The sequence below is a fragment of the Stomoxys calcitrans genome, chromosome 2 (genome assembly GCF_963082655.1).
Source record: "Stomoxys calcitrans chromosome 2, idStoCalc2.1, whole genome shotgun sequence".
NCBI lineage: Eukaryota > Metazoa > Arthropoda > Insecta > Diptera > Muscidae > Stomoxys > Stomoxys calcitrans.
In genome coordinates this window covers 127,548,817-127,574,354 of record NC_081553.1, presented here as the reverse complement: position 1 = coordinate 127,574,354, position 25,538 = coordinate 127,548,817, and the positions used below count along the sequence as shown (strand labels likewise).

The 25,538-nt window shown below is 38.7% G+C and overlaps 1 long non-coding RNA gene across 2 annotated transcripts in view; it reads left to right on the top strand.

The window, feature by feature from the left end:
- The window catches only part of LOC106083518 (uncharacterized), a 133,359-nt gene that overhangs the window by 60,940 nt on the left and 46,881 nt on the right, over positions 1–25,538 (top strand). The gene's annotated exons all lie outside the window — the stretch shown is intronic.

Sequence of the window (25,538 nt, the reverse complement as noted above, 5' to 3'; positions counted from 1 at the left end):
TGGGTTGCCCAAAAAGTAATTGCGGATTTTTCATATAGTCGGCGTTGACAAATTTTTTAACAGCTTGTGACTCTGTAATTGCATTCTTTCTTCTGTCAGTTATCAGCTGTTACTTTTAGCTTGCTTTAGAAAAAAAGTGTAAAAAAAGTATATTTGATTAAAGTTCATTCTAAGTTTTATTAAAAATGCATTTACTTTCTTTTAAAAAATTCGCAATTACTTTTTGGGCAACCCAATATATATAAAAATAAACAGATCTGAACCATATACGACACGGATGTCGAAAAGCCAAAACCTTAAGAAAGATAGATCTATATGGCAGCTATATTCAAATGTGGACCGATCTGGGCCAAATTAAAGAATGAAGTCGAAGGGCCTAACACAACTCACTGCCCCAAATTTCGGTGACATCGGACAATAAATGCGCCTTTTATAGGCCCAAGGCTTAAATCGAGAGATCGGTCTATATGGCATCTATATCCAAATCTGGACCGATCTGTTCCCTGTTTCAGCAGTATGTCGAGGGGCTTAACTAAACTCACTGTCCCAATTTCGGCGACATCGGGCAATAAATGCGCATTTTATGGCCGCAAGACCTTAAATCGAGAGATCGGTCTATATGGCAGCTATATCCAAATCTGGACCGATCTAGGCCAAGTTGAAGAAAGATGTCGAGTGGCCTAACACTACTCACTGTCCAAAATTTCCGCAAAATCGTTCAATAAATGTGTCCCATTATGGGCCCAAGACCCTGAATCGGGGGTCGGTCTTTATGGAGGCTATATCAATATATTGTCCGCTATAGCCCATCTTCGAACTTAACCTGCTTAAAAAAAAAACGAATCTGTGCAAAATTTCAGCTCAATTTTTTTATTTTTAAAGATTGTGGCGTGATTTCAACAGACAGACGGACTGACCGACGGACATGGCTAGATTGTCTTAGATTTTTACGCTGATCAAAAATATAAAATCTTTATAGGGTCTGAAATGGATATTTCGATGTGTTGCAAACGGAATGACAAAATTAATGTACCCCCATCCTTCGGCGGTGGGTATAAAAATGTGAATTCTGGAACAACAGTTATACATGTACACCGGCTTAACATACGACATTCATGTTACAAGATATCAACAATTAAAAGAGTGCTAAGTTCAGCCGGAACGAATCTTATATACTCTGCCGGATATCTCTTTATAGGCAATCGAATGATAATGGATAAGAATTGCCATGCTATTGGAGCTATACCAAGTTATGAACTGATTTGGGGCCGTATTTGGTTTGGCTGTTCGAGACCAAAGTGAAAATAATGGATAAAATTTTCAGACAAATCGAACAACAATTGCTTCACATAGTGGCTCAAGAAATAAAATTGGGAGATCTGTTTTTATGGGAGCTACATCTGGTTATGTACTGATTCCGGCCATATTTAGCACGTAGGTTTAAGGTTTTTAAGAAGTAATTGTACAATTTCAGCCAAATAGGATAATAATTGCTCTCTCTAGAGGCTCAAGAATTCAAGATCCGTTATCGGTTTGAATGGAAAATTTAAAAGTTTGTGCAGCGGCTTCTCCTGTGACCTTCAACATACGTGTCAAATATGGATTACACATTGATTGTGCCGCTTTTTATACCCACCACCGAAGGATGGGGTATATTAATTTTGTCATTCCGCTTGCAACACATCGAAATATCCACTTCCGACTCTATAAAGTATATATATTCTTGATCAGCGTAAAAATCTAAGACGCCTTAGCCATGTCCGTGTGTCTGTCTGTTGAAATCACGCTACAGTCTTTAAAAATAGAGATATTGAGCTGAAACTTTGCACAGATGCTTTTGTTTGTCCACAAGCAGGTTAAGTTCAAAGATGGGCTATATCGGACTATATCTCTATATAGCCCCCATATAGACCGATCCGCCGATTTAGGGTCTTAAGCCAATAAAAGCCACATTTATTGGCCGTTATGTTAGGTCCTTCAACATCCTTCTTTAATTTGGCTCAGATCGGCTCAGATTTGGATATATCCGCCGATCGGTCACCCGATTTGGCCAAATTTGGGACATTGAGTTCCGTTAGGCCCTTCGTCATTCTTCGTCAATTTGGCTCAGATCGGTCCAGATTTGGATAAAGCTGCCATATAGACCGATCTCTCGATTTAAGGCTTTGGGGCCATAAAAGGCGCATTTATTGTCCGATGTTGCCGAAATTTGGGACAGTGATTTAAGTTAAGCACCCCGATGTACTTCTGCAATATGGCACAGATCAGTCCGGATTTGGATGTATCAGCCATATAGACCGATCTCTCGATTTAAGGTTTTGAGCTCATGAAAGGCGCATTTATTGTCCGATATCGCTGAAATTTGAGACAGTGAGTTGTGTTAGGCCCTTCGATATCTTTCTTCAATTTGGCTTAGATCGATTCAGATTTGAATATAGCTGCCATATAGACCGATCTCTCGATTTGAGGTTTTGGGGCCATAAAAGGAGCATGTATTGTCCGATTTCGCCGAAAATGGGGACAGTGAGTTGCGTTAGGCTCTTCGACATTTTTCTGAAACTTGGCCCCTACCGGTCCAGATTTGGATATAGCAGCCATATAGACTGATATCTCCATTTAAAACCTTGGCCCCATAAAAGGCGCATTTATAATCCGATTTCACTGAAATTTGACACAGTGACTTAAGTTAGGCTTTTCGACATTCGTGTCGTATATAGTTCAGACTTGTTCTTAGTAATGTTTGGTCCAAATCGGAACATATTTCGATATAGCTGCTATGGGGGCATAAGTTTGCATTTTTCACCGGATTTTGACAAAAGTTGGTTTACATATATACTTAACGATCTTAACGCCCTTTTTATTTGTTGATTAAAGTTATTGTACCACTATATCTGTTAGAATCGATTGGAACTATTGTACAATATCTCTAGATAATAAAATAGACTTCTGAAGGTTAAGTAGACTTCTATATGGGTGGCTCCAAAATAGGTGGGCTTTATGTTCCTGTCATTGTGGATTTCACGTTGCCTGAGCCGTTTTTTTATAGAAAGTGATGTTATTCCTGATAGAATAGATTCGAACTGGTAGTAGAATTTACATATACATCTATACGGATGTCTTCAAACTAGACGATAAGGTGGGCTTTGTGGTGTACTCTGAAGAACTAGGACTGGTCGTATCGGGAAGGTTACTCGATCACTGTGGTGTATATTAAGCGGAGATCCTTACAATTAAGGAAGTGGTGGAATGGCTTCATTATAATGCCATAACGACGACTGGATTAAATATCTTCTCAGACATCCAGGTAGCCATTAAAAATTCGCTCTCGACTGTCATATCTTTAAACCAGCCGGCGCAGTGGCAATTGTAGGGCAAACGAGTTTTCGAGACTAGGAACAACCTAACACATTCCAAGGGAACTGGAATCGGTTGGTATGTCTCTAGCGACATGTAAGCTAAGTTTTCAGGATTACGACCGAAGGGCAACCAATATAAGATGGTCACAAAGTGGGGGTTGTGAACACGTCAAAATTATGTGGCCTTATCTAGATTTGAAGAAGTCTACCACTTTAATGTCACTGACTGTAACGGACGTCTCAGCCAATGTTTCCGTCGTGACGGTGCAAGTGGTGTCGCTATGCGGCACGCCATTCGAACTCGACATAAAAGAAGAGTCCCCTTGTCATTGAGCTTAAACAATTGGATATTGTCCGGCTGTAGACCGAAGGTTTTTCTGTTTCTATTAAAAATAGAAGTACAACAAGTAAAAACGTGCTAAGTTCGGCCAGGCCGAATCTTATATACCCTCCACCATGGATCGCATTTGTCGAGTTCTTTTCCCGGCATATCTTCTTAGGCAAAAAAAGATAAAAGAAAAGATTTGCTCTGCTATTACAGCGCCATCAAGATATGGTCCGGTTCGGACCAAAACTTAATTATATGTTGGAGACTTGTGCAAAATGTCAGCCAATTCAAATAAGAATTGCGCCCCAAAGGGGCTCAAGAAGTAAATAGAGAGATCGATTTATATGTGAGCTGTATCAGGCTATAGACCGATTCAGACCATAAAAAAAAACGCATGTTGATGATCATGAGAGGATCTGTCGTACAAAATTTCAGGCAAATTTGTGCAAAATTTCAAGTGGCTAGCTTTACTCCTTCGGAAGTAAGCGTGCTTTCGATAGACAGACGGACGGACATGGCTAGATCGACATAAAATGTTACGACGATCAAGAATATATATACTTGATGGGGTCTCAGACGAATATTTCGAGTAGTTACAAACAGAATGACGAAATTAGTACACCCCCATCCTGTGGTGGAGGGTATAAAAAAAACCGTTTTTAATGTTATGTAGAAAATGTGCTTTTGCTTTGCAATAGCATTTGACTGGTTTCCTATATAGCAATTTCGTTTGGTACCACCAAACTCGTCAGAAGGATTTGTCAAAATCCTTCTGAAACTATGTTCTTAAAAGTATTTTTCTTTTGGAGCGCAGCGAGAAAGAAAATAACTCCCCTTCATATTTTTCAACCAAATGAAGGCATCCAATTATTATACAACAAATCACACTTGCCAACTACTACTCTAAGCATTACCAAGAGAGGGCACTATTCTTATCCGATTTTGCTGAAAATCGATATGGTCTAAATCGGTTCATAACCTGATATAGCTGCCATATAAACGGATCTACATATTAGCCTTTTTGAGCTTTAGAGGGCGCAATTGTTTTCCGATTTGGCTGAAATTATTCACATATTGTTATACCCTCCACCATAGGATGGAGGTATACTAATTTCCTCATTCTGTTTGTAACTCCTCGAAATATTCGTCTCAGACCCCATAAAGTATTAAATATTCTTGATCGTCATGACATTTTATGTCGATCTATCCATGTCCGTCCGTCTGTCTTTCGAAAGCACGCTAACTTTCGCAATTTTAATCTGATTTGGCTGAAATTTTGCGTCAGGTGTTTTTTATGATTTTCAACAATTGTGCTATGTATGATTGAAATCGGTTCATAACCTATATCAGCTGCCATACAAATCGATCTTGGATCTTGACTTCTTGAGCCTCTAGAGGGCGCAATTCCTACCGATTTGGCTGAAATTTTGTACGACGTGTTTCGGTATGTTTTCCAATAACTGTGTCAAGCCGTGCCATATAAGCCGATCTTGAATCTTGACTTCTTAAGCCACTAGAGGACGCAAATCTTATCGGATTTGGCTGAAATTTTGCCTGAGGTGTTTTGATATGACTTTCAACAACTCAGCCAATGTTTCCGTCGTGACGGTGCAAGTGGTGTCGCTATGCGGCACGCCATTCGAACTCGACATAAAAGAAGAGTCCCCTTGTCATTGAGCTTAAACAATTGGATATTGTCCGGCTGTAGACCGAAGGTTTTTCTGTTTCTATTAAAAATAGAAGTACAACAAGTAAAAACGTGCTAAGTTCGGCCAGGCCGAATCTTATATACCCTCCACCATGGATCGCATTTGTCGAGTTCTTTTCCCGGCATATCTTCTTAGGCAAAAAAAGATAAAAGAAAAGATTTGCTCTGCTATTACAGCGACATCAAGATATGGTCCGGTTCGGACCAAAACTTAATTATATGTTGGAGACTTGTGCAAAATGTCAGCCAATTCAAATAAGAATTGCGCCCCAAAGGGGCTCAAGAAGTAAATAGAGAGAGGACGCAAATCTGATTAATCTGATTTGGCTGAAATTTTGCGTCAGGTGTTTTTTATGATTTTCAACAATTGTGCTATGTATGATTGAAATCGGTTCATAACCTATATCAGCTGCCATACAAATCGATCTTGGATCTTGACTTCTTGAGCCTCTAGAGGGCGCAATTCCTACCGATTTGGCTGAAATTTTGTACGACGTGTTTCGGTATGTTTTCCAATAACTGTGCCAAGCCGTGCCATATAAGCCGATCTTGAATCTTGACTTCTTAAGCCACTAGAGGACGCAAATCTTATCGGATTTGGCTGAAATTTTGCCTGAGGTGTTTTGATATGACTTTCAACAACTGTGGGAAATATGTTTTAAATCGGTCCATAACCTGATATAGCTGCCATATAAACCGATCTTGGGTCTTGACTTCTTTAGCCTCTATAGGGCGCAATTATTACCTGGTTAGAGGCAAAATTTTGTACAATGGGTTCTCCCATGACCTTCTACATACTTGTCAATTATGGTCTGAATCGGCCAATAACCTAATACAGCTCCGCTATAAAACGATCTGGGGTCTTAACTTCTCGATCCCCTAAAGGGCTAAATCCTTATTCGATTTGTCTGAAATTGTACACAATTACTTCTACTGTGGTTTCCATTATTCATTCCATTATGGTCCGAATCGGACCATAACTTGATATAGCTCCAATTGCATAGAAATTCTTTTTTTTATCCTTTACTTTGTTTGCCTAAAAAGAGACACCGGGAAAAGAAGCCGACAAATGCTACCCACGGTGGAGGGTATATAACATTCGGCGCGGCCGAACTTAGCACGCTTTTACTTGTTTTGATATTACTTCCGACAACTGATATAGCCGCCATATAAACCAATCTCCCAATTAGACTCATTGAGCTTCTAAAGGGCGCAATTATTATCCAATTTGGTTGAAATTTTCTACATGTCATTTTGGAGGTCACCGCAGCGCAGAGGTTAGCATGACCGCCTATGACGCTGAACGCCTGGGTTCGTATCCAGGCGAGTCCATCAGAAAAAAAGTTTTCAACGGTGGTTTTCCCTCCTAATTCTAGCAACATTTGTGAGGTACTATGCCATGTAAAACTTCTCTCCAAAGAGGTGTAGCACTGCGACACGCCGTTCGGACTCGGCACTCGGACTGCACTCATTGATATATGAGAAGTTTGCCCCTGTTCCTTAGTGGGATGTTCATGGGCAAAATTCGCATTTTGCATTTGCGTTTTGGTATGATTTCCAACAACTGTGTTAAGTCTGGTTTAAATCGCAAAACAACCTGATATAGCTGCCGTACTAATTGATCTTCAAATTTGATTTTCTGAGCCTCTTGAGGGCGCAATTATTAGCCGATCGGCTGAAATTTTGGAGGTGGTGTTCTTCTATAACTTCTAACGGCCAGTACGGTCCATATCGGTCAAAAGCTTGATTAAGCTCATATATATTTGAAATATTCATTCAAAGAACTTGGCAAATGCGATCCATGGTGGAGGGTATAATAAATTCGGCCCGGCCAACTTAGCTCGATTGTTGTATTTCTTTTTGTAATAGAAACAACCTACGGTCGGCAGCCGGACAATATCCAATTTCATACAATATGGCAAAACCGAATAAATTTAGCTCAAAATGTGTGATTGAGCTTAAACTTTCATAGGACTGCATTCATTGATATGAGAGAAGTAGGCCCTGTTCCTTAATGGAATGTTCTTGGAAAATTTAGGGAGATCGGCTTATATGGTTTTAGGCCGATTTGGATATATACTTACCAAGGATGTTGGAAATAATTACAAAACATTGGCTGCAAAATTTCAATTAAAACGACGGCTCAAGACGTCAATTCGAAAGAAGGCGGCTCTCATACAAGACGGTTTGTATGGGTGCTATATCGGGTGATGGATCCATTTGGACCGTACATGACACGGTTGTTGGAAGTCGTAACATAAAACTACGTACACAATTTCAGACCAATAGAATAAATTCTAGTGTTCCAAGTTGTCAAATCTGCACCATACTTGCCACGATTGTTGGAATTTATGACAGAAGTCTATGTTCAACATTTCGTATAACTATGGCGGCTACTAGGGGCTCTAGTTGACAAATCAGGAGATCGGTTTTTATTGGAGCTTTAACAGGTCATACACCGATTTGGGGCATATTTGGCAAAATCGTTGGAAGTCGTAAAAAATCGCTATATGCTTAATTTAAGACCAATATAGTAATTATAGATTTTAGGGGCTTAAGACGTCAAGTCGAAGGACCACATTATATGGGAGCTATATCCAATTTTGAACCGATATGGCTTGTTTGCAATATTTCGAGTGGCTATCTATACGCGTTTGACGGCTGTCGTGATTTTCATAGTCGGACGGCTATGGTTAGATCGACTGAGAATGCCAAGACGATCAAGGATATATAAAGGGTGATTTTTTTGAGGTTAGGATTTTCATGCATTAGTATTTGACAGATCACGTGGGATTTCAGACATGGTGTCAAAGAGAAAGATGCTCAGTATGCTTTGACATTTCATCATGAATAGACTTACTAACGAGCAACGCTTGCAAATCATTGAATTTTATTACCAAAATCAGTGTTCGGTTCGAAATGTGTTCATTCACCGTAACGTTGCGTCCAACAGCATCTTTGAAAAAATACGGTCCAATGATTCCACCAGCGTACAAACCACAACAAACAGTGCATTTTTCGGGATGCATGGGCAGTTCTTGAACGGCTTCTGGTTGCTCTTCACTCCAAATGCGGCAATTTTGCTTATTTACGTAGCCATTCAACCAGAAATGAGCCTCATCGCTGAACGGTGAATGAACACATTTCGAACCGAACACTGATTTTGGTAATAAAATTCAATGATTTGCAAGCGTTGCTCGTTAGTAAGTCTATTCATGATGAAATGTCAAAGCATACTGAGCATCTTTCTCTTTGACACCGTGTCTGAAATCCCACGTGATCTGTCAAATACTAATGCATGAAAATCCTAACCTCAAAAAAATTACCCTTTATATACTGTATAGGGCCCAGCGCAATATTTACATTGCAATGTTTAATAAACCAAATTGATATCGTATTCTCATTATTTTCCAAGTAAAATTGTAAATGAGACCACGAACATTCTTTCAAGGAACAGGGGGGGGGGGGGGGGGGGCTTCGCCAAGGAAGCCTCTAATATGTCTAATTGGGAATAGGTTGTGCTTATGCAAAGAACAAAGCCTTTGTTAAACTATTTTTGGTTGAAACAACTGCCCACCCACAAGCGTAAGTTCATTATTGTTAAAATATAAATTACGCGTATCATCCGAGCTTAATAAAATCGATTGACGTCTTTCCCTAGATGTGGCCATTCACCTTTGAGCAATTTTTAAGAGAGCTCGCAGCATCATTTTACTTTTGTTCCATGTTGACCGGTCATCAATTTCTTTAAAGCTTTTTCCCATTGTTTGTTTCCCTCATCTTTTCACAAATTGTTTAGTTTTGTTTTTGTATGAAATTACTCCCTTCGAAAGGGTCCTTGTTCTTATTCATTGCTGTCTTACTTTTTTTGTGTGCCCACTTATTATTGACTTTTCGTTGTTGTTCTGCACACTCACATTGTGATTTTATCCCTCTTTGAGTCTTTGTTTGCGATGTTTCTTTGGTTTTCATTTGGCTTGAGTTTTCAATAAATTATAAGGACATCTTAAAGGATTATCATTAGAGAGCATGAATGATGAAGCATTGTTCAAGATTTCAAGTTTTTTCTTCTTTAGAATTCCTCTCAAAAGAATGTCTTTAATGTACGAAATTTCTAATTTCTAAGATGGAGAGTTGAGATTCTGTTCTTTGATGAACTGAGGTGTAACAAGGGAAACTTAATCAATTTGTTTGTTCTTGCTTTTATAAATATGAATGAGTTTGCTTCACTTTGCAGAGTATTCCGGCAATGCTTATGGTTAACCATAAGCATTGTGCACATTTTTTGCTTTTGTCATACTTTTTCAGTTTGTTCAACGACATTTTAAACATAAGAGCGCCCTAGTAGTCGATTATGTATCTGAATTTACATAAACTTTTATAGTTCCCATAACAAAACAATGATACGATCTGAATGTTTGAAAACCCTTTTATTCCACCACAGAAATATGTGGGATATAACAGTTTTATAATTCTGTTTGCTACACATCGAGGCAGTTCGCGGATTAGCTGTAGTGAGTTGGCACGGCACGGAATAGCTGTGAGCACCACACAGACTAAAAAATTGAGGTCCAATCTGTGTGGCGTTCATTGCGGTGACGAATAGCTTAGCTGAGGGCTACCGGGCACATCAACAGGTTGCGTATAGTGGAATGCTGCTCCATACGGAGTAGCTGCAACGGCTGTCGAGGACAATCAGCGAGCGAAGGGGCTCAGTGAGATGCCGGGCGGCACCGGCTCTTGCATAAATACTGAGTGCCTATGATGCTCGATTTAATAAGGCGAGCCATTGGCGCCTTTAAATAACCAAAGGCCACCTTGTTCCCGCGGCGATCGGTGCTTTGGACTGTAACGAGCTTGCTAACATATGGGAGATTGACAAGGATCGCCACCTCCACATAAAAATGTGGCTATAACAACAACAACATATAGTGAGTTGTATTAGAATCATCAATATTCTTGCTAAATACGTCCAAATTTCATTATGTTTGGATAAAGACCGATCCCCGATCAACCGCATTAAAATTGATAATGGCAAATTTTCCCATGGACATTCTATTAAGGAGCAGGGGCAACCATCTCACACATCAATGAATGCTGTCCGATTCAAGTTTAAGCTCAATGATAAGGGACCTCCTTTTTATAGCCAAGTCCAAACGGCGCGCCGCAGTGCGACACTTCCTTGGAGAGAAGTTTTTATATGGCATAGTACCTCACAAATGTCGCCAGCATTAGGATGGGAGAATTTCTTTTGTGTTCTCAGCAGGATTTGAAACCATGCGTTCAGCTGACATGGCTTCCGTCCGCATGTTCACACTCCATATTTAGCTCAGTCGCACAGTGGTGTGGTTTTAGTTTATTCATTGCAAAAATCATATCTTTTGAATCGAATAGGATAATCGAATATTTATCTTAAATTTCAACGGCATATGACAGATAAATGTTCAGCCTATAAAATGAATGTTTGAATGGGATGCTACTCCTTTTAGGTGCTTAGTTATGGCGTGCAAATTTACAAATTTTGCCCATGAACATTCCACTAAAGAACAGGAGCAAACTTCTCACATATCAATGAGTGTAGTCCGATTCAAGTTTAAGCTCAATGATAAGGGGCCTCCATTTTACAGCCGAGTCCGAACGGCGGGCCGCAGTGCGACACCTCTTTGGAGAGAAGTTTTACATGGCATAGTACCTCACAAATGTTGCCAGCATTAGGAGGGGAAAACCACCGCTGAAAATTTTTCTGATGGTGTCGCCAGAGTTTGAATCCAGGCGTTCAGCGTCATAGGTGGACATGCCAACCTTTGCGCTACGGTGGCCTCGTGTGGCATATCAAAGTCAAATTTTGTGGAAATTTGCTAACTATGTGGAGGAAAACTTTTTTATACCCTACACCACTACTGTGGTCGTAATGTTCATCCGATCGTCTTCAAATTTGGTATGGGCATGTTTTTCGGTCTAGAGGCAAAATTTATTGAAATTGAAAAAAATCGGCTCAGATTTGGATATAGCTCCCATAAATATGTTTGTCCGATTTTCAGTAATACTAAAATATAATGGTCATTTGTTAACCGATTCTCTCGAAATTTGGCAGGAAGAATTTTCTTACGATTTTCGATATTACAGGCGAATTTCATAAAAATCGGTTCAGATTTGGTTACAGCTCCCATATATATGTTTGTCCGATTTGCAGTTATAATGCAATAAAATAGTCATATATTAACCGATTCCCTAAAAATTTGGCAGGAAGAGTTCCCTTTGACTTTCGACATTACAGGTGAATTTCGTGGAAATCGGCTCATATTTAGACATAGCTGTCATATATGTATATCGCCTGATTTTCATTTCTAGAGCCATTGCAATTACATTTTTTGACCTTGTATCTTGTAACACATTATCTGATCTTGATATTGTATACATTATCTGAGAAGTTTACTCGAAATCGGTTTAGATTTAGATATAGCTTCCATATACATTTTCGTAAAATTTTGGGTACTTTGCAAATAATGTTGTCATTTGTGAAATGTAGTTATTACAGTTTGAACCTATTTGCTCGAAATGTGATACAGATTGTCTAACAACCCATCTGAAAACATCCGGCGAGGTCCCCCAATTTTTTTCAGTATTAAACATAGCTCCCATTTTTTACCTATAGGGTAGCTATATGGTATTATAAAGTCGGCACCGCCCGACTTTTGCCTTTCCTTACTGGTTTGTGTTTGCGTTTATCAATGTTGACAGATTTAAAGATTTTGTTACTAAAATTTAATTTTACTTTTGTATTTTATTTATTTACTAGCCGAACCAGGCCCGCTCCCCTGCGCCTTCTTTACTCTTTAATATCTTTTTAGGGTGGGGAAACTTCGCCCTGAATTCAGATATCGAATTCATGCCAAAGAGCTATCGCATTGCGGGCCGCCGTTCGGAAGAGGCTATAAAATAAATCCCTTACCATTGAGTTTAAACTTGAATCGGAAAGCACTCATTGATGTGTGAGAATTTGCCCCTTCTCGGTACTTGGTGGTATGCCACCTCAGACATTTTGACTCAAATGTGGATATCGAATTCGTACTGCACTTATAAATCAATTAAATTTGAGCTCCATATTGCCACGGCCGGTAAATATGAAAGGTTTGGAGGGTGTTTTGGGCGGCCACCAGTACTTTGCACTGAAAATTATTAAATATTAAATTCGTCCTTTATTCCCAACGGAAATGAAGTTAAAGCACCCCCTAAGCTTTAGGGCGTACCCCAAAACACTTGGCTCCAAAATTGGAAATCAAATTCGTTTTCTACTCTCAAATATCTTTCATTTAAATCCCATATTGTAATAATGGGTCAAATCACCCATTTGAAATATCTTGAGGAAGAAAAGCGCCACCTAGACTTGACCGCAAATTTTAATGTCATATTCGTAATCTACTTCCAAATACCTTTTATTTGAGTCGCATATAGCCATTGTCGGCTTATATGTCTATTTTGAGGTATTAGGGGGTGGACGACGTCCTATTACTTGGACCTAATGTTTTATACCATATTTGTAATCTACTGCCTAATACTTTTCATTTGAGTCCCATATTGACATTCGAATACATCTGTTTAGAGTTTTGGGGTTGGGGGGAAGGCCCGCTGGGTACTTGGACCCACATTTTAATACCATATTCGTTTTCTGGTCTCCAATACCTTTCATTTGATACCCTTATTGTGCCCATGGGACCACTTTCGGATATGGGTGGCGTTTTTGGGGTAATAGAGAGGGTCCGCCTCCACCCGATATCTTAAAATTATATAGCCTATGTTTCCTATGAACATTTTAAGAAAATCGGTTCAGCCAAATATCATACAGTCATATAGTCGGGTCTAATTGCGTTTCTGAGAAGTGGCGTAACTCCCTATAATTCGATCTGATTTTGTATGCCAGATTCGAAATATACTCCCGTATACCTTTCATTTGTGCGCCATATTTAAATGAACGTCCAATATGTCTGTTTGGGGTGAGTTTTGGGGTTGGGGCGGCCCGATGGATACTGAGACTCAAATTTTAATACCATATTCATATTCTACTCTCCAATACCTTTCATTTGATACATATATTGTCCCGATGGGTCCACTTTTGATTTTGGGTTGTGTTTTTGGCATAAGGGGGAGGGTCCGTCCTCCTACCGATACAGAAAAATCATATAGCCTATGTTACCTTCAAGACCAACCTACACAATATGTGAAAATTTCGAGAAAATCGGTTCTGTCGTTTTTCAGTCAAACAAACCGAGTCCCATATATCCGTGATTGGCTAATGTGCCTATTTTGGGCATTTTTGTGTTAGTGGGGTGACCCCCTATACTTCGACATGAATTCGCATGCCAGATTTATTATAAAACTCGTACTCTACTCTTGAATACCTTTCATTTGAATCCCATATTGTCTCGATTGGTCCACTTTTATTTTTGGGTAGTACTTTTGGGATAAGGGGGAGGGTCCGCCCCCACCCGATATCAAAAAATTATATATCCTATGTTTCCTTCCAGGCCAACCTCCACAATTTGTGAAAACTTCAAGGTAATCGGTTCAGCCGTTTTTGAATTTTTACGGAACAAACAAACCTACAAACAAACATAAATTGATTTTTATATATAAGATTAGTCCTTGCGGAAGCCTAGACGACATCAGCCGAAATATTGGAATAAAAACAGATCAAAAACCAATAGAAATTTGAAAATATACAAAATTGCAAAATTTTCTTAAGGTCAACAGTCTTTATAAAAATCGAAAAAATCAAATCAAAAAATCATTTGAAACAATTGATTTTAAGGACTTTTTAACATATTTCACTCCGCTTTATTAAAAACACGCATAATTGAAAAATCGCTTATTTGAAATAAATTTTTTTTCCAATTCAAAGATTTCTATTCCCATTAATTGAAAACATGCATTATACATTTTTTGCGTTACGATTTCACTAATTGAACTAGTTTCTATTGAGCTTCACACCATTTATTACCCATAATTTTTGTAACTACAAAACTTTTAATTACAAAGCCTTTACCTTATCTGAAGTTCTGATAATAGAAATCATTCTCATTTCAAGAAACTTCGGTTAATTGAAACGTATTTCAATTATCCGGACTTCGCATAATTGAAAATATCGGATTATTGGAACAAATTTCTTGAATTTTGCTATTTTCAATAAAGCGGATTCGATTGCACTACATTTAGATTTCATATAAATATGTACCTTGTTTATCAATTTCATGCTAAGGCATAAAATGCTCTCAACTTGATTCGTTAGAAAGCACTACATCCAACTTTAGAATTAATGTGGGCACAGATTATCGTTAACTGATAGCCATAATTCTTCTTATCTTATTGGAAAGGAAAAAAATGGATGGTATGGGTTTCAAAAAAAAAAAATATATATATACTTTTGTTCTTTGGGAACTCACGCCTTAAAATTTAGCTCATGTCTAATGCGTGTTTATCCTTTATTTACAACACTTATGTTAGGTATAGACGGCGCAAGCCTCATTAGTCACATTGTATGATAGCTTCCTATCTCTAATCATCACTTAGTCCCAGTCCGGATAATCTTTAAGTTTCAACATTTTTACAAACAAGTCGTTCTGAAGCGCTTTTTCACTATCAGACTTGTATCTAAATTCCCATGCAGAGAAAAAGCCTACACATTTCATTTGACCTTGAATAAGTATGAACAAAACAAACTCGTTAATTATATTGTAAATACACCCTTTATCGTTGTTATGTCCGAATAATTACATTGTCCGCCTTTCTCTTCTCTTTCCCTGTAATTTCGAAGGCATATTCGTCCTACATAAAAAGAAAATTATTTTGGTGTTATGCTCGTACAAAGGCTGGTCACAAACAATGGCTTATAATGTGTTTTTGTTTCTTCTTTCAGCTGTTGTTGGCGTTGTTGTTGCCATTGTTTTGCCGAAGAGAATCACGCCTAATGCTTTCTAAATGACTGTTAAATGTCGGCTACTTGTTACATTTGTTTATAAAAAGAAATTATAGCTCTGTGCGAGATTAAGGGACATTTTCGATTGTACATTCATTCAATTTGAAGCATTGTGGGTAATGTTAAGAAGATTATGCGGTAGGGTGTCGCATGAAATAAACAGCAATTGGCAAAATTTTTTAGGAACTAGGCCGTAACTTAAATGGTATAATTAACCTACATTATTGAATAGATTTTCCTAATAGGGTTATTGTTCCAAATAATTGGCATTGGTATACACAAAAAAAAAAAGAGGAGTACAAATTATTAAAGATTCAATGCAAAAAAGACCATAACATCATTACCTTTTAAATTTAAACATTTAAATACGCTTCCTTTTGTAAAGCTTGCTTGTGCAAGTTAGCTACAACTCAGTACTTGTTTCCTCCACAAGACACTGATATCACTTCTGATTTCGGGTTTGAATTGCGAAGCAGATGCCGAGTGCTTGATACAAATAGTTTTTCTTTTCAATATTTGTGGGAAATAAACTTAAAAAAAGCGTGCTAAGTTCGGCCGGGCCGAATCTTATATACCCTCCACCATGGATCGCATTTATCGAGTTCTTTTTCCGGCATCTCTTCTTAGGCAATTGGATAAGAATTGCGCACTTTAGAGGCTTCGAATCACAAATGCCTTCGTAAATGTCAAAATACGAAGCAGATAGCCCCTCCCTAAAGTTAAAACAAGTAAGAGCGTGCTAAGTTCGGCCGGGCTGAATCTTATATACCCTCCAACATGGATCGCATTTGTCGAGTTCTATGCGCGGTGTCTCTTTCTAGGCAAACAAACAATATTGAATAAGAACTGTTAGGCTATTGCAGCTAAATCAAGTTAAAGTCCGTTTCGGACCATAAATGAATGCTGAACATTGTAGAAGTCATTATGTAATATTTCAGTTCATTCGGATAAGAATTGCGCCAAATCGGATGAGAATTGCGCGCTTTATTGACTCAAGAAATCAAGATCCAAGATCGGTTTATATGACAGCTATACCAGATTATGAACCGATTTGAAACATACTTAATACAGTTGTTGGAAGTGGTACTTAAACACTACGTGCAACATTTCAGTCAAATCGTAAGAGAGTTGCTCCCTCTAGAGGCTCAGGAAGTCAAGGCCTAAGATCGGTTTATATGGCCGCTATATCAAAACATGGACTGATTTGGCCCATTTACAATCCCAACCGACATACCCTAATGAAAAGAATTTGTGCAAAATTTCAAGCGCCTAGCTTTACTCCTTCGAAAGTTAGCGTGCTTTCGACAGACAGACGGACGGACGGACAAGTCAAGATCATCTTAAAACAAGTAAAAGCGTGCTAAGTTCGGCCGGGCCGAATCTTATATACCCTCCACCATGGATCGCATTTGTCGAGTTCTTTTCCCGGCATCTCTTCTTAGGCAAAAAAGGATATAAGAAAAGAGTTGCTCTGCTATTAAAACGATATCAAGATATGGTCCGGTTCGGACCACAATTAAATTATATGTTGGAGACCTGTGTAAAATTTCAGCCAATTCGTATAAGAATTGCGCCCATTGGGGCTCACGAAGTAAAATAGAGAGAACGATTTATATGAGATCTGTATCGGGCTATAGACCGATTCAGACCATAATAAACACGTTTGTTGATGGTCATGAGAGGATCCGTCGTACAAAATTTCAGGCATATCGGATAATAACTGCGACCTCTAGGAGTCAAGAAGTCAAGATCCCAGATCGGTTTATATGGCAGCTATATCAGGTTATGAACCGATTTGAACCTTATTTGACACAGTTGTAGAAAGTAAAAATAAAATACGTCATGCAAAATTTCAGCCAAATCGGATAGGAATTGCGCCCTCTAGAAGCTCAAGAAGTCAAATCCCCAGATCTGTTTATATGACAGCTATATCAGGTTATGAACCGATTTGAACCATACTTGGCACAGTTGTTGGATATAATAACAAAACATGTTGTGCAAAATTTCATTTCAATCGGATAGGAATTGCGCACTCTAGAGGCTCAAGAAGTCAAGACCCAAGATCGGTTTATATGGCAGCTATATCAGGTTATGGACCGATTTGAACCATACTTGGCACAGTCGTTGGATATCATAACAAAACACGTCGTGCGAAATTCCATTTCAATCGGATAAGAATTGCGCCCTCTAGAGGCTCAAGAAGTCAAGACCCAAGATCGGTTTATATGGCAGCTATATCAGGTTATAGACCGATTTCAACCATACTTGGCACAGTTGTTGGATATCATAAAAAAACACGCCGTACAAAATTTCATTCGAATCGGATAAGAATTGCGCACTCTAGAGGCTCAAGAACTCAAGACCCAAGATCGGTTTATATGGCAGCTATATCAAAACATGGACCGATATGGCCCATTTACAATACCAACCGACCTACACTAATAAGAAGTATTTGTGCAAAATTTCAAGCGGCTAGCTTTACTTCTTCGGAAGTTAGCGTGCTTTCGACAGATAGACGGACGGACGGACGGACGGACAGACGGACGGACGGACGGACGGACAGACGGACGGACATGGCTAGATCGACATAAAATGTCACGACGATCAAGAATATATATACTTTATGGGGTCTCAGACGAATATTTCGAGTAGTTACAAACAGAATGACGAAATTAGTATACCCCCCATCTTATGGTGGAGGGTATAACAAGTTCGGCCGGGCCGAATCTTATATACCCTCCACCATGGATCGCATTTGTCGAGTTCTTGCGATATCAATATATGGTCCGGTTTGGACCACAAATAAATATTATGGATCGATTTGAATCATACTTGGCACAGCTGTTGTATATTATAACAAAACACGTCGTGCAAAATTTCATTCCAATCGGATAAGAATTGCGCACTATAGAGACTCAAGAAGTCAAGACCAAAGATCGGTTTATATGGTAGCTATATCAGGTTATGGACCGATTTGAACCATACTAGACACAGTTATTGAATATCATAACAAAATACTATGTATAAAATTGCAGTCAAATCGAATAAGAATTGCGCCCTCTAGAGGCTCAAGAAGTCAAGACCCCAGATCGGTTTATATGACAGCTATATCAGGTTATGGACCGATCTGAACCATACTTGCACAGTTGTTGGATATCATAACAAAACACGTCGTGCAAAATTTCATTCCAATCGGATAAGAATTGCGCACTCTAGAGGCTCAAGAAATCAAGACCCAAGATCGGTTTATATGGCAGCTATATCAAAACATGGACCGATATGGCCCATTTACAATACCAACCGACATGCACCAATAAGAAGTATTTGTGCAAAATTTCAAGCGGCTAGCTTTACTCCTTCGGAAGTTAGCGTGCTTTCGACAGGCAGACGGACGGACGGACAGACGGACGCACATGGCCAGATCGACATAAAATGTCACGACGATCAAGAATATATATACTTTATGGGGTCTCAGATGAATATTTCGAGTAGTTACAAACAGAATGACGAAATTAGTATACCCCCCATCCTATGGTGGAGGGTATAACAAGTAAAAGCGTGCTAAGTTCGGCCGGGCCGAATCTTATATACCCACCACCACCACCACCACCATGGATCGCATTTGTTGAGTTCTTTTCCCGGCAACTCTTCTTAGGATATAAAAAGGATATAAGGAAAGATTTGCTCTGCTATTAGAGCGATATCAGGATATGGTCCGGTTTGGACCACAATTTAATTATATGTTGGAGACCTGTGTAAAATGTCAGCCAATTCGAATAAGAATTGCGCCCTTTGGGGGCTCAAGAAATAAAATAGAGAGATCGATTTATATGGGAGCTGTATCGGGCTATAGACCGATTCAGACCATAATAAACACGTATGCTGATGGTCATGAGAGAATCCGTCGTAAAAAATTTCAGGCAAATCGGATAATAATTGCGACCTCTAGGGGCTTAAGAAGTCAAGTCCCCAGATCGGTTTATATGGCAGCTATATCAGGTTATGAACGATTTGAACCTTATTTGACATAGTTGTTGCAAATAAGAATAGAATACGTCTTGCAAAATTTCAGCCAAATCGGAAAGGAATTGTGCCCTCTAGAAGCTCAAGAAGTCAAGTCCCCAGATCTATTTATATGACAGCTATATCAGATTATGAACCGATTTGAACCATACTTGGCACAGATGTTGGAAATCATGACAAAACACGTCGTGCGAAATTTCATTCCAATCGGATAAGAATTGCGCACTCTAGAGGCTCAAGAAGTCAAGACCCAAGATCGGTTTATATGGCAGCTATATCAGGTTATGAACCGATTTCAACCATACTTGACACAGTTGTTGGATATCACAACAAAACACGTCGTGCACAATTTCAGTCAAATCGGATGAGAATTGCGCACTCTAGAGGCTCAAGAAATCAAGACCCAAGATCGGTTTATATGGCAGCTATATTAGGTTATGGACCGATTTGAACCATACTTGGCACAGTTTCGACAGACCGACGGACGGACGAACAGACGGACGGACGAACAAGTAAAAGCGTGCTATGTTCGGCCGGGCCGTATCTTATATACCCTCCACCATGGATCGCATATGTCGAGTTCTTTTCCCGGTATCTCTTATTGGGCAAACATTTAATAAATGAAAATAATTACTATAATATTGGAGTCATAATCTCAAGTTATCGTCCGATTCGGATGATTGAATTGAATTCAATGTTGGAGGCCATAGTAGAAGTCGTTGTGTAAAATTTCAGTCAATTCGAATTTTACTTCTTGAGCCCTTTAAGGAAAATAGAGAGATCGGTTTATATTAGAGCTGTGTCAGGCTATAGACCGATTCAGACCATAATTCATGAGAGAAGTCGTTTTACAAAATTTCTGCCAATTCGGATAATAGTTGCGACCTCTAGATGCCCAAGAAGTCAAGAACACAGATCGGCTTATATGGCAGATATATCAGGTTATGGACCAATTAAAGCCATATTTGGCCACAATTGTTGGAAGTCATAACAAAATACTTCTTGCAAAATTTCAGCAAAATCGGTAATGAATTGCGCCGTCCAGTGAATCAAGAAGTCAAGATCCAAGGTCGGTTTATATGGCAGCTATATCAAAACATGGACCGATATGACCTATTTACAATCCCAACTGATCTACACTAACCAGAAGTATTCGGGCAAAACTTCAAGCGGCTAGCTTTACTCGTTCCAAAGTTAGGGTGCTATCGACAGACAGACAGACGGCCATGGCTATATCGACTTAAAATGAGATGACGATCAAGAATATCTATACTTTATGGAGTCTCAGAGGAATATTTCGAGGCGTTACAAACAGAATGACGAAGCTAGTATACCCCCATCCTATGGTGGAGGGTATAACAAGTAAACGTGCGTTAGGTTCGGCCGGGCGGAATCTTATTTACCCTTTACCGATCACATGGGATAAGTTCTTGAAATTACTTTTTCAAATATATTGGAGCTTTATTAAGTGGAAATATACCACGTTGAAAATTTCAGCCAAATTTTCGTCATCTAGAGGCTCAAAACGTGCTAACTGTGAGCACCACACAGGATGTAACTTTGAGCTCCGACTTCTGGGGAAGCTTAGCTGAAAGCTTCCAGGTTCGTTCATTGGTTGCTTATTGTGAAAAGCTTCGTATTTTCGCGGTGTAGCTGCAAATGCGTCAGCGGGCATTCAACGATTTGGAGAGGAGAGTCTCAATGAGCGGTTAGGGGGCACAGACTCTTACTTAAATACCGAGTGCCAATGATACTCGAAGTGACAACACGAGATATTGGCGTCTTTAAATAACCAATGGCACAAATCGGTGTCTGTTCCCAGGTTAGGAGAGGCTAAAAACGATCGTCGAATCTTGAAGCAAGTGGCTCCGATATCCAAGGATACATGTGCGATCCCTCATAAGCCTTGCTGTTGAAGCGCTGGGCCACTAAACCCGCACCCGAAAATCTTAAACAAGTAAAAGCGGGCTAAATTCGGCCAGGCCGAATCTCATATATCCTCCAACATGGATCGCATTTGTCGAGTTCTGTGCCCGGCAGCTCTTTTTCGGCAAATAAAGGATAAAAAAAATGATTGATTTGCTACTGGAGATATACCAAGTTATGGTCCGATTTGGACTATAAATGAATTGAATGTTGAAAAAATTTCAGCCAACTCGGGTTAGAACTGCGCTCTTTAGAGGCTCAAAAAGTAAAATCGGGAGATCGATTTATAGGGGAGCTGTATCAAACTATATACCGTTTCAAACCATATTTGATACGTATTTTGAAGGTCATGGGAGAAACTGTTGTACAAAATTTCAGCCAAATCGGATAAGAATTGCTCCCTCTAGAGGCTTAAGAATTATAATCGGAAGATCGGTTTACATGTGAGCTGTATAAGGATATGAACCGATTGCCATAGTTGCTGCAAGACATATCGAAATACTTTATTTAAAACTTCAGCCACATCGGGTACTAATTGCGCCCTCTAGACGCTCAAGAAGAAGAAGACCCCATATCGGTTTATATGGCAGTTATATCAAGTTATGCACCGATTTAGACCATACTTTGCCCAGTTGTTGAAAGTCATAACAAAACATCTCATGCAAAGATCCCAGATCGGTTAATATGTTAGCTATATCAAAACATGGACCAATATGGCCCATTTACTATCCCAACAACATACGATAATAAGAAGTATTTGAGCAAAATTTCAAGCGCCTACCTTTACTCTTTCGAGAGTTACCGTGCTTTCGACAGACAGACGGATGGCGGACAGACGTATAGAAATGGCTAGATCGACTTAAAATGTCATGACGTTCAAGAATATATATATTTAATTGGGTCTTAGACGAGTATTTCGAGGTGTTACGGACGGAATGGGAAAATTAGTATAAACCCCCTCCCATGGTGGAGAGTATAAAAACATATTTTTGTCGAAAATAAATTTAGTCGAAGAATGACTGTCCAGGGTTGAAGTAAAATACAGAGGCTCAAAAAGTCAAATCGAAAGATCGGTTTACTTGGAAGCTATATCAAGTTAAGAACCAATTATATTTAATTTTTAATTTTTTTGATTCTTGATTGAACTATTCGGACGTTTTTTATTATTTCGTCACTCAAGGATAGCTAGTATAGTATTATCCACTAGGCGATCGGACACAAGATATCAGAGCGAACGGTTTATATATGCAGCTATATCTGGTAATGAACCGATTTGAACCATACTTGGCACGGTTTTGTAAAATCACAGCAAAACATTACGTGCAATTTCAGTCAAATCACATAACAAATACGGCCTCTAGAGGCTGGAAAAGTCAAATCGGGATATCCGTGTATATGGGAGCTATATCCAAATATTAACCAATTTGGCTCATTTATAATCTTAACTTACAACTAGTTGGAAGTAGTTTTGCAAAATTTCAAGCACATATTGGGTTGCCCAAAAAGTAATTGCGGATTTTTCATATAGTCGGCGTTGACAAATTTTTTCACAGCTTGTGACTCTGTAATTGCATTCTTTCTTCTGTCAGTTATCAGCTGTTACTTTTAGCTTTCTTTAGAAAAAAAGTGTAAAAAAAAGTATATTTGATTAAAGTTTATTCTAAGTTTTATTAAAAATGCTTTTACTTTCTTTTAAAAAATCCGCAATTACTTTTTGGGCAACCCAATAGCTGCACTCTTTAGAGAGTAAGCGTGCTTTTGACAGAAAGACGACAATGCCTTGATTTTAAAACGATTAAGAATATATATGCTTTGTTGGGTCTCAGATAAATATTTCCATGAAGTACAAACGGAATGATGAATTAAGTGTACTCTCATCCTATGGTGTAGGTTATAAAAATTAAATATCAAATATCCAGGAGACCAGAAGAGATATTGCGGATTTTTTGTAGGGATATTTGAGCACTATGCAGCCCAAAACAATAGGTCTCAAAAATGGCAGAATTTATATAAGTTTTCTTCGATTCAATGGTGTGCCGCAGTGCAACACTTCTTTTTGAAAAAGTTTCTACATAAAAGCCAGTAAAGAGAGTCAAAAGTCGGGCGGAGCCGACTATATAATACCCTACACCACCGAGTCTACGTACTACTTCTAATATATGGTATGTCTGTTGAAATCTAGTCTGACTTTAATTTTGCATACTTTTTGAAGTATTGAATATAAACTTGTAGGATTTTCTTACTATAGGACCTAGGTTAGGTTTGAAAGTGATGCGCCTTCTATATTTAAACCTCTTAAAGAGCATGTTGGTTTGCCGCTGATCGCCATTGGCCTAGGCAATTTATAGGCATGCGAAGCCTGGAGCAGCCGCTCCATCAGTCGAGGTTTCAGTAGCAGACAACATGCTACGGCCTGATACCACCACCGCAGCTGTTGGGTCTTTGGAGTTCATTCTAAGCCTACTCCCGGGCTATAGATCTGCCGCTCCACTGGAAACTGACGCAGATCATCAACCGCCAATTGTAGCTATCCTTGAGTGACTTTAATTTTTCTTCCAAAAATAATGATTTATTGCGAGTTACAGAAAATTTCTTGTGGAGCGAAATAGCAAAACGTCCGCTCCACTCAAAGGTTAAGAGGAAATTTAAGTTCCACATGAAAATACTTTGCAACAAATTGTTTGCAAATCTTTTGTATATATATAAAATTATTCAAGTTAGAGGATCGGTTTATATAACTGGAGAGCATATCAGAAAATTTAGTCAACAGTGGTTTTCTCCTCGTTAGCGGTACCAATAGGTGTCGCATTGCAGACTATAGATCGATGGTCGCTTGTCATTAAGTACAATTTCAATCGGATAGTACTTATTGATTTGGGGGAAATACCTCTCGTTTCCTTAATAAAATGGCCGAGGGATATTTTCAAATAATTTAGATCTTTGGCGATTTCGATATGAAGTCTCCTGCTTTTCCCAGGATATATCGAATCATTACTAAAACAGGACATTCGTAGTACCACATCATTAAAAACTGTAAAATATTAAATCTCATATCAGATCAATTTGTTGTGCAGCTACAAATGGATATGACCAGTGGCATTAGTTTCAATTCGTTTTATGTTACTTTATTTGCAGATGTCTAATGTTCACTAACGTTGAACCTTGTACTCCAGCAGTCCTTATTTAATTTTCTCAGAAGTTAAAATATTTATTTTCATTTCATAGTTTTAGGAGACAAAGGAGAGCGCGTGAAGGGTATTTCAGGGTCGTCTAGAGTACATCTTAGAAAGGACATTTTATCTTGTTGCTCAAACAAAGGCAACTGTGTCATGTGGTTACATTCAGTCCTTTTTCTGCCTTAATCCTCTTTCTTCGTTGTATTTTTGTTTTGTTTATGTTTTTCATTAAAACTCAGAAAAACGTTTCTTTTCTTCCTATTTTTTCACCCCTTTTCCATTCGATGCTGTCGTCTTTTGTCTTCGGCAGGCGCTTCACCAAGACGACAAAACAATTGAGGAGACCATTTGTGTGTTTCCGTTTGTGGGAAGACGGAGACGGAGAAGTTTTGGTTCTTTTTTTTTTTAATCCAAGCCATGGGATGTTCCAATTAAGAAGGCCTATTTATGAATACTTCTGTAAAAAGTGTTGGTGTGTCTGGGTAGGTGCGTTTTATTTTGGGGTCATTTGGAATTGTGATTGTTGTTGCTGCCAGTAGAAGAACACAATGACAAGTTGTGACCCATTTTTTGTGAAATACGTGGAAATTAAAAGAACATCAGTGTTTGTTTTCTCAGGACTTTGGAGTGACAACAGAGTATCAAAGTGAGCTTTTATTTTTGATAAGACAAAGATTTTGCATTATAATAAGAAGTCTGTTCTATGGATTTTCTTAAAAGTCCTTTACCCATGAAGAAGAAGAAAATGTGATTTTCATTAGAATTGTTAAGCTTTGATTCTATGGCGTTCATGTTTTGATTGTAGTTTTTAGGGTACTGCATCTTAGCAGGTGTGGGTGGTGAAGTATGGTTTTACCGATAGTATAAAAATTGTATCCACCTCTTTCAAACGACCTCATGAATTTATCATAAGAAACTTGTTACAACTTCCAACGAATACATTCCAGATTGGTTATATATCGCTTACTCTTTATTTTTATACCCTCCACCTTTGGATGAGGTTATACTAACTTCGTCATTCTGTTTGTAACTACTCGAAATATTTGTC